Here is a 15217-nt window from a genome sequence, read left to right as displayed (position 1 = left end):
GACTGAATTTACCTGCTCAGATACTGTCATTATAAACAGGCGAAGACATGAACATTTAGAACCAAAACTGTTTTATACTTTTACTAGAATTCTTTTTTAAGTTATTTCTATAATTAGTTAAATTAGACAGAAGCCAATCCGAAAACTTTTTCCATTAAAATTTCATGATTTTAAAAAGCAGCAATAAAACTTTTTTTTCGTATTTTCACTAAAAATAGATAGCTACTAGGGTAAGGAAATTACGATCGTCGAAAATATTGAAACAGACCTCCGAGGATAAGATGAGCAAAGACGTACTTGAATGAAGCACACGTTTTCTATGTGCGCTCTTTTCGATTTTGCACATTTCATTACCCATGACGTTCCAATATTGCACATAGAAATCAATCACACTGCATAATCAGCATAATCACCATATCAAAACCCGTTACACATAGAAGTTGTATATCTTAATGCGAGAGAAACAAAACTACTTTTATTCCGCGACCAGGCAAGTGTTGCTCGGAAGTCGCCTGTCACATCAGAACCTTGATGATGGGGCCAGAGTTGGTTCCTGAAACGTCAGTTTACTACGGTAACCAGTTAACGCAGCTGATTGCCTGATTAGATTTTATTGATTGTACTCGCCGCGAAAGTCTCAAATCCTGTACCTGTACCAAAGTTGGATGAAGTAGATCTGTTCGTAAAGAGAAATTTCGTGATTTTGTACGTGTCACCATGGACGAAATATACAGACCTGCAATTCGAGTGGGTTCAACAAATGCACAAAACTACAGCACTTCGATGGCGGGAGGAGAGCATTGGGGAAATAGGTTATAAGGCTGGAACTGGCTCAGAATCTTGTCCTCCAACGGTGGTCTGCGATTTTATCGATGCTGAATATTCGGGTTGATTCAAAACAATGGCTTCCCATAGCACATATAGCTTATCTCTAAAGTTCAATCTGCACTGTTATAGGCTACTATTCATTTCGTAATCTTCCTCCACGTTTACAAAATATATTAGAAGTATACAGTTCTAGCCTTCATCAGATAAGTGGAAACTGTGTGCAGTTCAGGCCAACCTCAATTTTATCAAGGATATTGCAAAGTCCGGATAAGACAGGGTCTCTTCCTCCTTTTGGGCCCCCTGCTTTCTTGTATTACTACCATTTATGAAAGAACAAAAGCGCATTATTACTTTCAATACGGTGTATAGAACAGTCCACTGGAGAAAGAATCATGAGCAACGTCTGTCAGCACTTAAGCCACAAGGTATTTCCTCTTACCCGAAGTACATTTGATTCCTAGGTTAAATTCCTGACGGCTCGATGTAGGCCTATTTCGGTTTCGTCGTATAGATCCTCCCTCTACACGCACTTCAATGGCTTCTACTTCGACCGCTGGGTACTCATACGCAAAGCGTGAACACGTTCACTTAGAGAAACACATGACATCGCGCGGTTCTGACATCCCGCTGCTAGTAGAATGTTTTCTGGATATATACCCACAAATAAGGTTAAAATTCATGACCTTCAAGAGCATATTCCAAAAAATGGCTGTCCGAACATTAACTTCTCGACTCTTAACACTGATCTGACTTCATACTCGTATCTGTTACGCCTCGTGGCATCACACACAGGAATGCTGAAGTATCAGTACATCACATTACTCAGTGTTACAAACTGCCCACAACATTCAACACCTAAACTAATTTTGCTGACGCGAAGACAAACAAGATCGTTCAAATACCCTATTTCAATAATTTGTGCAGTTAGAATCTGAAAGTGCTAATTATCTGCTGCTAACAACAGAGACCTGGCTGTTGCGAATTATTTGGAACAGTTGCCTACCGCAGTTACAATTCGCATCTAAAGCCCTCCTCATTCTAATGTATCGCACATTTTGAACGTCACGGCTTGTAATGTGTCACACGAATTCCATAAAATTCGCTACTTTACACTACAATACATTAGATCGTATCTTACAAACAAAGAAGGCTTTCAAAAGCAGCAGCAGCTATTTAATCGTGTGTGATACAAATAAATGTATGATTTTAAAATTGGACTAAAAATTTCGCAAACAAGGCTGTAGCAGTTTCAATGCCGTAAGGAAAACCCGCACATATTTCCTATAAAATTAAAAGCAACCTCCAGAAATGTTCTTTTAACAGATACGACTAAAAATAAGTGTCAAATGTTACAACACAGCTATAAGAAAATGTTACATATTAATATGCAAAGATCAGGATAACATGCACACAATTACAAACGCGATCATAAAAACCTTTCGGCGCCATACCGACCTGGCGACCGGTATTTGTCCTGGCCTGCCGTAAGGTAATTTCAAATTACGTAATTTGTATTCGTTTGAAAACTAAATGTTTGTAATGTGTAAATATTTTGATAGCACCTTTAAGCATAACTATTTAGTAAGACATTAAGCATTTTTACAAATTTTCATATACTGGTACATAACTAAACTGCATGAAGATTTCGAGGTTATCTTGGTAACCAAGGAATTCAATTAAATGTTGTTATTATTACCAGTAGCTCTGGATGCAGGCCCAATCGATGACAGTGCCCGCGCGTACGGTCTTGTTCCGCAAGAATGCTGCGATCTCGCAAATCGAATGTTTGTCCTGTATACATGGGTTTACATCACATATTCCGCCTAAGAGTCCCATCAAAATGTCTGAAATACTAACTGTCTCAGAATTAATTGTGAATCGGAATAGTCCAGGCAGAAAATACTCGACTAAATACATTGCAGATCGCGTACTGTCCTATATACATGCATACACACGCGCGCGTGGAATTAAACCTTCAATGTTTTAGAACCCAGGAATTCCAAGTTCAGCACACTGAGTAAGAGACAGTGGTTCAGACCAGCCTTTGGTTCTGGATTTCAGCAAGGAAAGGAAGTGTTTTACACAGACCTGTAAGCCCTTCAATCCACATTGGACTATTTTAACAACGAGGAATGGAATGTCCAATTGAAGTTCAAATATTTTGCAAAAAAAAATCATCAGGGAAAGAGAGGGGGCGGAAATGGAGAAACAAACAACTTTAATTATTCAAACGGTTAAAATTGTTTGGGAATCGCGTTACTGTCAGTGTCACACAAGTGAAATTCTAACCCCATTACCGTTGTGGAATCGACTTAAAAGCAGCTGTCAGACGAATTAACAAAATGTAAAACGATTGTACTGATGATATTCAGCAACCAAGAACGATAATACATATAAGACGTTTCAGAATATAAGTTAACAACACAAGTACTTTCTGACACCGCACGTGAAGATATTTGTGAACTGCGTTTATTCAGAATACGCCGGTAAAAATAAATAAATGCCAGGAGAAACGAAAACTTTACACCACCTTATAACTTGTCACTCGAGATTTTTATTGCCATTACAACACGCGGTGGCCACAACACAGAATTTCTGAATCCAACATTATATTACTATAATTTCAATAAAGTGCTTCGGCACAAACCAATACTTATTAGTATCAAATCTAAAACTTCTTGACGATGGTGAAGAGTCATTTAAATAAAAATTTTCTTGGATATTATCCATCGTCTAGTAAAATATAAAACGTAAAACGACGTTTCGGAGATGGTTTGTTTGGGTTTATCGTGTTTAACGAATTTTATTTCTACTATTTATTCTTTTACGTCCCACGGATGGATGGTGTGGTGATGTCTTTTTATTCCGGGACTTTCACTTTTTTACTTTGTCCGGAGATAGGGATTAGCTCTATCTAGTGGGCCCAACTGAGTAGGAACCTGAAGACGGAGATAGAGCCCCATCTCCGAAACGTCGTTTTACGTTTTATATTTTACTAGACGATGGATAATATCCAAGAAAATTTTTATTCAATACTTATTAGTATTTTGTATCTTGTCCATTGGTACAGTTGTTTTAGGCTTTTAATCATTATTTCAATAATCTTGTTACTACCTCAGGAAATTAAACTTACTTTAAAAAAGAATACAAGAATGTATTTCCAAGTACGTACGTGCTAACACGAAATATTCCTTCAAGACACGGCTTCCAACTCTAGGGCAAACCACAACAGGGAAAATGCCAGTGGGCTCGATACAAAAAATTGCAAGAAATTCTTGTGAACACGACCGGAAGACACTGTTAATGGCATTTTGTTCCCTTGGTACTCTCACTGTATTCAGGACCAACGGTAGTAAAGAAAACAGATTTCTAAATGATTAGAAGTCATCCACAATCCTCTCCGTCAAAACTTGTACATTACATTACATAACGAGTAACTTAGTGGGTTAATCGGGTCACTTAGAATTACTTAAAGGATTCAAAGAAGAGAGCACAGTCGTATTACAATATCTCAACGAACACCACATGAATACGGAAATCTTGGAGGCTACGATGGATTGGACATTCAGTTTAACTACGTTCGGAAAAACAAGGGACATGCAATTTTGATAGGCAAAGTTCCTGTGAAATGGCCCATTCGCAAAGACCAAGAGGGATAACATTAACATGAGTCTTAGAGAAGGTTGCAAGAATGGAATGTGCACTGGAATGGTTCAAGGTCATGTCCAACGGCGGGCTTTTGGATTAGCGACGTTGGTTACCGTTATTTTTGCCATGGGGTGTGACGATGACTCTAACGAGCTGATAAGAGAGAATATGGAATAGCGGTGGGATGATCCTGACAGGAGGAAACCGAAGGACTCTGGGTGAAACTACTCAAACACAAATCCCAGAGGGAATGACTGAGCGCGAACCTGGACCTCAGTGGTGTGAAACCGGCTACTATCCGCGCATGAGTCGCGGCACGGCCCAGAACTTGGGGCACAAACATCGCAACATTCCAATGACTTAGGGTCGAAACGGAAGAAGTGTTTTTATTATGCGTCGCAAGGTTATCTAATTGCTTATACCACCTGCTGCTGAAGATTAGAACAACGGTATCGACTGTACGCTCATAACAACATAAACTGTAACTTCAGACCCATAGTATGTCGAACGTGGTCTTGACGTACAACACAAAGCCGGCAGAGCTCTCTTTAAAGAATGACTTATATCCTAAGAATTAATGAATAAATTAATTAAATAGGGTGTACAGTGCATGTTTGTTGCCTACATGTTCATGGCAAATTATCACACAACTTAAATTGTTATATGGTACGCTCCCAACACGTGTACTGTAAACTGTTTCAAAGCGCCAAAATCCTTCCGATATGAACTGTGGGCTACACAGGCGGACTACAATTACTTACCAACCACGTTTTTTTAAACGTAATCTCCAAACACAACTTTCATAATAATATTCAAAACTGTTTCTCTTGTTCCTGGATGTGGTTTTCAAAACCTGTAACAATGTCAACAAACAACGAGCGTTTGTACACTGCTCCGAGAGCAAAGTGCCTCACGAGAACTGTACCAACAGCAATTTATAACAGGTTAAAAAATAATATTTGCTGCGTAATAATATATGAAAGCTGTATAAATATGGTGTGCAGAGAAACGTGTGTAAAAATTTACAATCCCCTAACGTTTAATTACAAGCATTATAACCAGTTACATTATTACACTTGTTTCCTTTCGCACCGCGAGGAATTGTTTAGATTACAAGAGATAACATCTTTTTCTCAAGGCCCATTTTAGTTATAATACACTGTACAAAAATGCCTACAAATAACGTTAATTGCACTCAGCAAGAAATATGGGGAGCTGTCCTTGCGTGCTGCATGTACAATTCAGGACTTCAATTTTTCAGGCTTCAGTTCTGAGAATATGACAAATAATAAATACATTAAAATGTACTGCAATGTCATCTCCCTTCGCCACTAAAAGTGACCCTGTGCTGAACGACAGCTTGATAATGCACGGGGCAATGAAAATAAAGCTCCACGAATTCTTAAATTCAATATAAGATAGAGATAAGTGATCAGTTTTACAGTCCGGCTGCTTTACCGGAGGAAATGGGTCCCAATATGTATTGTATATAAGGGTATAAACTAGAATTTTATCTCGGTTCATTATTTTGCAGGTAAGAATTGAAAAAAGAAACTGACGAAATAACAGAGCAAGAACAAATTACTTTTAGGTTTCGAGGCAAAAACTGTTCGGGAAAAAGTTTCTTTCAGTTAAACACTACATCATTTGAATACACCAGATACGTTAGATTTAATGAAATCCTTTGTTACGAACATCGTCTTTCAGTTGTTTTGAAGTTACGTGTCAGTACTTCCGTTTCTTGGGTTCAAAGATAAAAATGGCGACTCCCGTATTCAAAGAAGGGTTTGCAGGTTCAACTCCGCTTAAATAATGAAAAAGTGTTTAGTGACAAAATTATTGGTAAATTAACAAGGTGGAAAAGTGTGACACACGTCTTTCCGAGCAAATTCTTCATTGCTAGATTTTTCACACAGCATTTAGATTAATATGTATTTATTTACTGCAGATACAAAGTACTGTCGCAGGAACAACAGCACAATTATCGCACTGCAATTATTGAATTACTTCGTTAAATAATCACCATACAGACTGGTTTTAATGAAAGAATCAACTTTAATGAGGTCAACTTCTTGTACAATAACTTGTTTTGGGGAAAAAATGTAAACTTCAATTGTCATAATTAAAAGTATGAAGAAAAATGATCGATATGTATAGACACTATCTGGACATCTATATATGTAGAATCGCAAATATCAAGCAAAATCTGATAACATATCTTTTGAACTGTTCAAATAAAGTTTATTGATGAACACATTTATGTTCACCACAAAAGTGTATTTATATTTTTGTACAGCTTAAATAAACAACTTTTCAGAACTCGACGCAAAATTAAATGGTGAAAATATTAAAGGTCTGAGAAAAGAGACTGCGGCCTAATTTCGCAGCGTGAGACCGAGGAAAGAAGTACTGAACCTCCCGAGAAACAGCCGATCAAGTGATTCGAAAATAGTAAATCCAAAAAAATAAATACTTCGCCATTATGCCTAAAACAACACTGCACATCCATGTAGAAACAGAATAGTCGAGGAAACCTCAGGCACATTTGCGTACACTCTTCTTCATATATACAGGTCCGTGATGAAAGTGTAAACGCATACGTAAATAACGAACTCCACCTAAGCCCTCTTTGAGAAGCTAAAAGTGGCTAAACTTGTCAAGTAATTCCCCGACTTCTATTCAACCCAAACTTTCATTAGCGTATTCACAAAAGCGCACCTGTGGCAAGTATCCTGAGCTAGGTGAAGTAAGTCCAGACCTTCACACAATTTCCTCGCGGTCCGTTTCGAAAGAACCAGCTGACGCTTCGTTCTTTCCTAGAGATTTTCCACAAACATTTCTAATCCCTCCCATGCACTTATCTTATCCTCCTTGTAAGACCACCCTAACATTTGCGAAAGAGCAAAAATTATGGAGCGCCTTTTTCCGATATTCTCCAGCCTGCTGCTTCCACCCTCTGATGGCCAAACATTCTCATCAGCACCATATTCTCAAACACCATCAATCTGTGTACCTCCCTCGGCTGACAGACCACGTTACATATTATTACCAAACAACACGTAAAATTACAGTCCCTGCGTCTTGTAACGGTCTGTCTTCAAATTGAAGATTGAACTATTAAGAAACGAATTCTTCCAGACGGTTTGATGTTAAAATCCTATAAGTTTTGGAAACACATCACAAACATTATATGAAAAAACTACCAGTACTTTAATTAAATTAAAATATTTAAAATGTGCAACCGAGACCGTATCCGGTCAACCCGCCAAATATGTTCTGAACGAAGAAAAGGTTCAAAATTATTTCTGACGCACCGTAGCCATAAATAATGGAAATAATGTTACACCACACCCAGGTTATCAACCTTGGAATATCTACGGCAGAAACAATAACCCAGACTAAATCGTGGGCGCATTCTGAAATACCTGGAGTTTCGGGTGTCGGGGGCCCTTCTTCACACTTAACCTGCATCTACAAATTTCAATTCTGAACATGCCAAACAAGAAAGTTTTCAGATTACTTGTAATAAAACATGAAGTTGGCCTTACCTGTACAAGCGACTTCCAAATCTGCAGAAATTTCTACACAAACCAAGTCTGGACCGCTGCGATAACAATCACCCTGAACATCGTTTTCATATCCTGTATGTAATTTGTTATTTCCGTTACAGTCTGTATCAAAAATACAATTATCAATAACTCGTCAGACTGTACTTAAACACACCACAATCCTAGTACACACACTCACACAGCTCATATCACGCTATGGATGTCCGAAATAGATCTTAAAAAAGATACTTAAATGTTAATTCCCATATATATCACAGGTGGGCGAAATTGTCGCTAGTATCGCACTTCCAACAATGAAAGTAACTTGTACCTCCACCAGAAAGTTTGCAACAGTGCAAAACAACCACACAAAGATAAAAATATTAAATATTTTGCATCTGGAGGCGGTGTCAGAGAAGGAATGTTTCCTTTGTGCAGGTGAGATTGTATTTTTCAATTGGGATATCACGTCAGCAGAATGAGCTGCATCTGTAGGCTGGAATCTTGCTTTCTTGGCGCTGGGGCATCCCAAACTCCTCCACAGGCCACCGCCATTTTGTTGTAACCGGATTCGCAGAATAAGAGGAGGACCGACTTGTCTGACAATACCGGTGTCCGTTCTTCATTTGTAAAAAGAATATTTCATTCTCCTCTTTCGATGTTCACAAAACAAAATAATTTCTTCAGATACTTTCACAGACAAACACCTCACGACAGAGGTTAGATTGTACTTTTCAAAATCACTAATAAAGATGGTGTTTTCGATAGAAAATTTACACGATACGTTCTCAGTAATAAACACTTTGAAATGCTTCCATTTATCACATGAACATATGGTGTGACCTCAGGTAAGCATATACAGACACAATGAATCCTACCGCCGCGACTCTCAAACATCGACTAAAGGAAGGTGGAATGAAGCCGAGATCGCTACCTACCAAGCGCTCGGCTTTTAGCTAGCGGCATTGGTGCGAGCGACCGACCCCGTGCCTACCATCCCGGGCCCCTCTCTACACTTGCGCACAACCACCTGCGCGATGGCGGCTGAGCTCCTTCTATCTCTCTCTCTCACACACACACACACACACACACACTCACGCACACGTGTGTAGGGCCATCAGGCTTACCAATATCTTCTCGATTTGGCGCGCGACCCAGTCGTTTGTTTTAAGGTTAATTACCATAATCATGTCTGATCAGTGGGCTGAAGACTGGATGAACGGGCGTATCGTGTGCTTGATTCCTGATTTCTCCATAAAATTCAGGTAATGTCAGTTTCCCATTTTATTAAGTTGCTTACTGATCTGCTAACGTCTCGCTTAAAAACGTTGCAGCTTGTGATGCACGATTAGGTAGGGAGAATGTGTGAGGATAGTTTAGTAGTACAGAAGTCAGTCTCCATTACTCTGTCAAGTGAGCCCTGCACTTTTCACACTTGCTGCTGCTGGCTAAAATTTCTCACAAATTAAATGTTGTGCCTCTCTGACAAAAACTGGAAACACAGGTTAGAATTTAAACTCGAGATATGATCTGTGTCCATGTGTAGTGTCTTGTGCTTGAAGAGGCGCTTAGACAGACCCCTCATTCAAAGAGTCCGATTGAATGTCTCAGGCATAAATCGTGAGAAAATAAAAGCGGATACTGCATAATGTAGTCACACACAAGGCAACCTCGTAAAACCCGCAGAAAAGGGAATGTTTTCAAATTGTGTTTTAGTCACAAGCAGTTATTATATTTTTATTGTGGTAAGAGTGGAGTGGTATGTGGACGTGCGTACAGTCGTGCCTACCTTCAGGATGCCTACAGCGAGATCTCGACAAATGCGGCACAAAGACGGCTGTTTTGCTAATAGTTTACAGTTTGTTTTTAATTGTAGATTGGATGGCTGTTTTAAAATGTTTTTAATATAAACAGATTCGAGCCTAGAAGCTTCCGAAATCTAGCTTTCCCGCATTGTTTTATGAAAGAGGGGTTTCTTTTTAAGTATGAATAATTACGATCATCTTGTGGAAACAGGGATGACTCTCAAAGACATAGTAAATTATAATACTTTCTTTTTTTTTACTTTGGCTACGAACACCCTTTAAACCTGAAGCTCGTCTAAATGATATTTACGAATTCTTTACATTCCCCATGAAAACAGAGATCGTTTGTTAACGCTGTTTAAAAAAATAATTGCTTTTTACTCTGAGTATTATAGGAAACCCGTAATAAACAGTGTGGGCGTGATGCACAATTGTTGATTGTTAAATCAGGTGTTATATATAGTTACCACTGGGTCTTAAATTGAAAGTGTAGCACCCTGATTAGTCTGCTACAATGCGTTGCTGTTGTGGGATCCTTTACTTCAAACGAACAAATTATCAAAGGACGCTTGACAGAAAACGGGAAGGGCAAACAGCGCTCATCTTTTATGTGAGATCAGACGCACAAAATTAATAAAAGGGGCAATTTTTGAATGGTTATAATATATTTCTGTAAAGTTTGTATTTTAATTTCATTCCGTTGTATCAATTTCAGTTCTTTGAATGCAATTTAAAATTGTTTTCCGTGCATCTTGTAGCGAATTTTCAGATGTTCGTGTACGTGGCCTAAAATTCGCATCTCAAGTGTTGTGTTTGTCACGCGTTATGCTATAGCTAAATGCTAAAGAACAAAATTGTTTCGTTTAGCCAGTACTTTTCAGTAATGGATTGGACTTTAAAAAATGGAATAATGTCCTTTCAAAGATCCGATCAAAACATTATGCAAATCACCATTCATATCCATCTAGTGCCGAGATCTGAAACGCATACGTAAACGTTTGTCTCCACGACTTTTGTGTGCCTTCATGGCGTCTGCAACAAATCGACGATGTTTAATTAACTCCATGCAGCAACGCGCCCCTTGAGGCTAATAAATCGTTACATCTCCCAGTCAAAGAAATTGCCAACCTTGTATGGAAAAAATGTTCATTACCATGTTGACGACAGTTTGCCACTGGGTCCCGTTGTGTTCGACAAGGACCCACTACACGTCTTCACACCTTGTTCTTAAGATCCATTTTAGTATCACTCTTTTATCTAGGGCTTCCAAGCAGTTTTTGCGATGACTGATGTGCGCTTCCCTCAACTCTGCCATGCATGCTACATGCCCCGCTGCACGTGGTTGTGAAACTTAATCCGTTATTTCAAGGGAGGAACCTACATTAAACCAAAGTTCTCAGCAAAATATCTGAACGAAAAAGAGATTAACTCGGTAATATAAGATATTATACAAACAGTAGCTCGTGTATTCGATGAGCTGGACATATATCTTTGACGTTGGGGACAATAAATGTCTTAAATTATATCAAGCGAAGTACTTTTATTCAGTCGTTTAAGCTCTAAATTAAATTAGAACAAAGGCATTGTCTTATAATCTTGAAGTGTATTGTGAAGGGAAAACATATAACCTCTTTGTATACCCTAATAACTTCTAACATTTACCTCGAAAAGCCTGTATCTCCCTATGTTTATTTCCTCGCCCTTTGTTCTTGCTGTAACAACGAAATGTAATTGCCCAACGTTTATGGGATCGCATGTCGGTAATACAGATTGCATTCTGCACTAAGGGTTGTACTGTATCAGATCATGTTAAAATGAAGATGGTACGAATGAACTGCAGGTACATTCTACTAGTATTTAACACAATGAATACAGACAGTCAGCACCCTCCTACCTTATATTTTTAAAACAAAATTGAATATGATCCTTCCATCTACGCTTAGATCTTCCAAATGTTCTCTTTCCTTCACGTTTTCAGACCAAAATATCTTTTGCATTTCTTTAGAGTTTTCCTGCGTACCATATGGAGCTATATTACGTTTTAGAGAAAAGTAACAAAAATGTATTTGGACCAGGTAATGTTAGCGCCTTCCTGTGTTCAGAAGTTGCCATCACCTTATCATGTTCATGATTCCCGATAAATGTTGATAGAGTTTGGAATACATGTAAATTGTAGTCTTTTGGACTGTTGCGTTGTGAAGTCGTATACGTGGTAGGCAACATTTCGAAGAAATCTGTTCTCTCCATCTACAGTTAAAACGCTATTAAATGTTGAATTTAAGTGAATAATTAACAAAATGTCAACAAATTTCTACATCGAAATTACTGAGAAATAGTGTATATAAGTTTGTAAAATTTGAGGTTTTCACAGCGGTGAATATGAAGATTTCTGTCTTCTGGTCGATGTTTACCAACGTTTCTGAGGTCATACTGCCTCCGCCATCAGGTCGATTCAGGAATCTTCGTATATAAATTTGTTTGCGATAGAAAGATGTAAGTATTTCTAATGAGCTGACACGTCTCAGTAATTTGTCGTTTTATGCTCGGCGCCTTGCAACGTGATAAAGAGTGAATGTGGCCTCAGGTCGTGAACCCCTGGCCTAGAAGATTCAGCTGAGCAGCATGGCTGGTGAAGCTACCTACAGACGAGTGAGTAGTCAATCCGGCTGTCGGTAATCTTGAATTTGGTATGGCCACGGTGACTATCTTTTTATACGTGTTACTTTCCACTTACAAATCTTCGAAAGCCAATGGACAGAAGAAACGAAGAGAACAGGTTATTCTCTTTCCAACTATTTTTCGTACAAAACGTAGCTAATACAGTCTGTTAATGCAGAATACAGCTCTACGTAAGGAGTTAGATCGTATGTGTTCTTTCAAAGTTTTAAATCACCAGTGCTCAATCATTTGTAAGGCGGTTCTCTCGTCTTTATATTGCGGGACGCTTGAGGTTGGCCAGCATGACTCCACAATATGTCTTCCCACCTTCTCCCCCCCCCCCCTCCATCTAACCACTTACATTCTCACGGCAGCACAAAAACAGACAGACTAAATGACAGTCATATTAATGTAAAAATGCATCGTTAGTTGATATGCTTACAGTGGCGAGGAATATTTATTATCTAAAAAGACACAGCACTGTGTTCAGTTGATGGGGTAAAATTGTATATGGGCCTTCAGATTCCCACTTTCCTCACTTAGTAGTCCTTTGAAACCCAGTGATATTATACCACATTCTTTAACAATCAATAACTCTGAATTTTGTCCACTAAATTTGTTTCTTTACAAAACCAGCCTTATGTATTTAATGTTTAAGCAATGCGAATGGGAAAAACACACAACGAAAAAATTTATAATATGTACTGTCCTGTAACTATCGCGATTGACAAAGCACCAGTATATGTGTGTGTGTGTATATATATATATATATATATATATATATATATATATATATATAGGTTTTGTTACTGTTTTGAATGTGAATCTTCTAATATAAAGTTTTCAAGGAAAACTCTGTAGGAGTTACCATTAATTTAGTTAATGGTACTTTAAAGTTTAAAGACTTGTGACAGAGGCTGATTCATTACGGGCTACTACTAATGGTGTCCTGGAGATACTCTGTTGTCTCAGGTATGTTTAATATTAATGTGTAACTGTACCTTTAGATATTTTAGACGCGTTTTGTACTTCAAAGGGTTAATTCTATGTAGCCTGTAGTCTTGATAGAATTTGGGCTGAGGTAGAGATTGTTTTGATCAGCCAAATTATCGTGTTTCCTAGGAAACCCATATGCCCTTGTCATTGAATTAGTTAATTTTGACTTACGTTGTTAAACCTGGAATATGGCAATATTAAGACAAATCCACTACGTAGTCAGTGTAATAAGTGTACATGTTCAGACTCTTCAGCGGTCATACTTTGAGGAGTAGGTGTGGAATGTATTGAGAAAAATTTCTATACGGAACTAAAAGTTTGAAATTCTTTCCCCGAGCGCACGCAGGTTTGAGAAATGGTTGTGAGAATCTCATGACATACAACAATGCCTTGCTGGCCTCCCTCTACTTTCAACCATGCGACGATCCTTCTACGGATTAGGTTTAATGTTGGGCCTGTAAGTTTTTTGTCATGTGCTAGTTTGGTTGCTACGAGCTGGTTTTTTTAGAATAAATTTATTTGCGATACGAGATTCACGTCGTGACCAAAATAAGGTTCGACCATATTTCAATGAAGGCACCGAAAACTAAATTTAATCGAAATTTGTTAATGTGGTTCAGAGATGTAGCATGGAGACTGACGGGCGGGCGGACAGACAAAACTCCCTTTCTCTTCGTCCTTTGTGAAATGAACGCCTAAAACTCTGGAGAAGGGCGTACCATGGCTCGCCGGTGGAGGCCCGTGTTAGCGCCCAGTGCAGTCCCTGTGGGATTTGCGGTGGACGAATTGGCATGGGACATGTTTTCCTCCGTGCGTTCGGCCTTCCCCTGTCAGTATAATTCCGCCGCTGCTCCATATTCACACATACATCATGTGGGGAATTGACAAAGGGCCCGTTAGTGTCCCAGTTACACAGACATAGTTTCACCCCATCGCAACAGTAATAAGATGTGGAGAGGAAAGAGGGAACCGACGAGAGTAAGCAGGCTATTGAATTGCCATATCGACTAAGTATCGTTAGTGTACACCATCGAAATCTTCTACTCGTTTCTTGTGTCCCCCATGTGTGTGTGTGAGATAGCTTAAACCTACTAATGTCATTAATGGTGGTCTAATGATCGTGCGGTATAATGAATAAGGAAATGTAATTTATGGTTTCCATATTCAGAGGCTCCTTCTCCTACCCGAAGTAAAGTTCGCTTGAAAACCGAATCACGTTTCTAGAACCGTTTAATCAGCAATGTAGGAAGCGGCTTTTGCCGATGTGGTTGGCCTAGTAGCCCTGAGCTATCACTTCTGTTATTAGAATACCTACCGGCCAGTAACCTGCGCAGATGAGACTCACTAATTGATCTCCTCAAACAGAACAGCGAGCTGACGTGGGGAATCATTAAAATCACTTTGGGATGAGGCCGAAATTGGTATGTGTAAAAATAACCTTTCTATCAGCAGTACTAGGTGAAGAATGTCAAAATGGAGCTTCTGGCACTGTCTGGAACTGGATCCCAATCGCTGAGCCCTTAACCAGTCGTTTCCCTCACTGACTAGACTATCTTAGCTCACTGTAAAGAGATACATAGACGAAGACGGCTGACGGCTTTCTTCTAGGATATTTTGCAGTATAGTCTGATAGACATTGTCCAGCTTTTCAGGGGAACTTACTGTCTCCATCGTCAGTTTTATACTCTCGTATAAAACGTATCTACCAGACTACACGGCAAATATTCACAGAAG

General features: G+C 38.9%; 2 protein-coding genes across 15 annotated transcripts in view; one reads left to right on the top strand and one right to left on the bottom strand.

Annotated features, from left to right (window-relative positions):
- Eph (Eph receptor tyrosine kinase) overlaps positions 1-8960 on the bottom strand; it is a 300921-nt gene extending 291961 nt beyond the window's left edge. For 6 of the 11 annotated variants that reach the window (XM_022079523.2, XM_022079526.2, XM_022079524.2 and 3 more), the window contains exon 1: positions 8025-8959. The gene's annotated coding sequence lies outside the window, so the exon portion shown is untranslated. Of the gene's footprint in view, positions 1-8024 lie in introns of all 11 variants that reach the window. The other 5 variants (XR_002545674.2, XR_002545676.2, XR_015535749.1 and 2 more) reach the window with 1 other exon arrangement.
- LOC110837427 (UPF0415 protein C7orf25 homolog) overlaps positions 1-15217 on the top strand; it is a 306526-nt gene that overhangs the window by 52344 nt on the left and 238965 nt on the right. The gene's annotated exons all lie outside the window — the stretch shown is intronic.

The sequence above is a fragment of the Zootermopsis nevadensis genome, unplaced genomic scaffold, assembly GCF_977971745.1.
Source record: "Zootermopsis nevadensis isolate Lab colony 2312 unplaced genomic scaffold, Znev_1.0 Znev_ptg000018l, whole genome shotgun sequence".
NCBI lineage: Eukaryota > Metazoa > Arthropoda > Insecta > Blattodea > Termopsidae > Zootermopsis > Zootermopsis nevadensis.
Note: the sequence above shows the minus strand (reverse complement) of the source record. Positions and strands in the feature narration are given on the sequence as shown.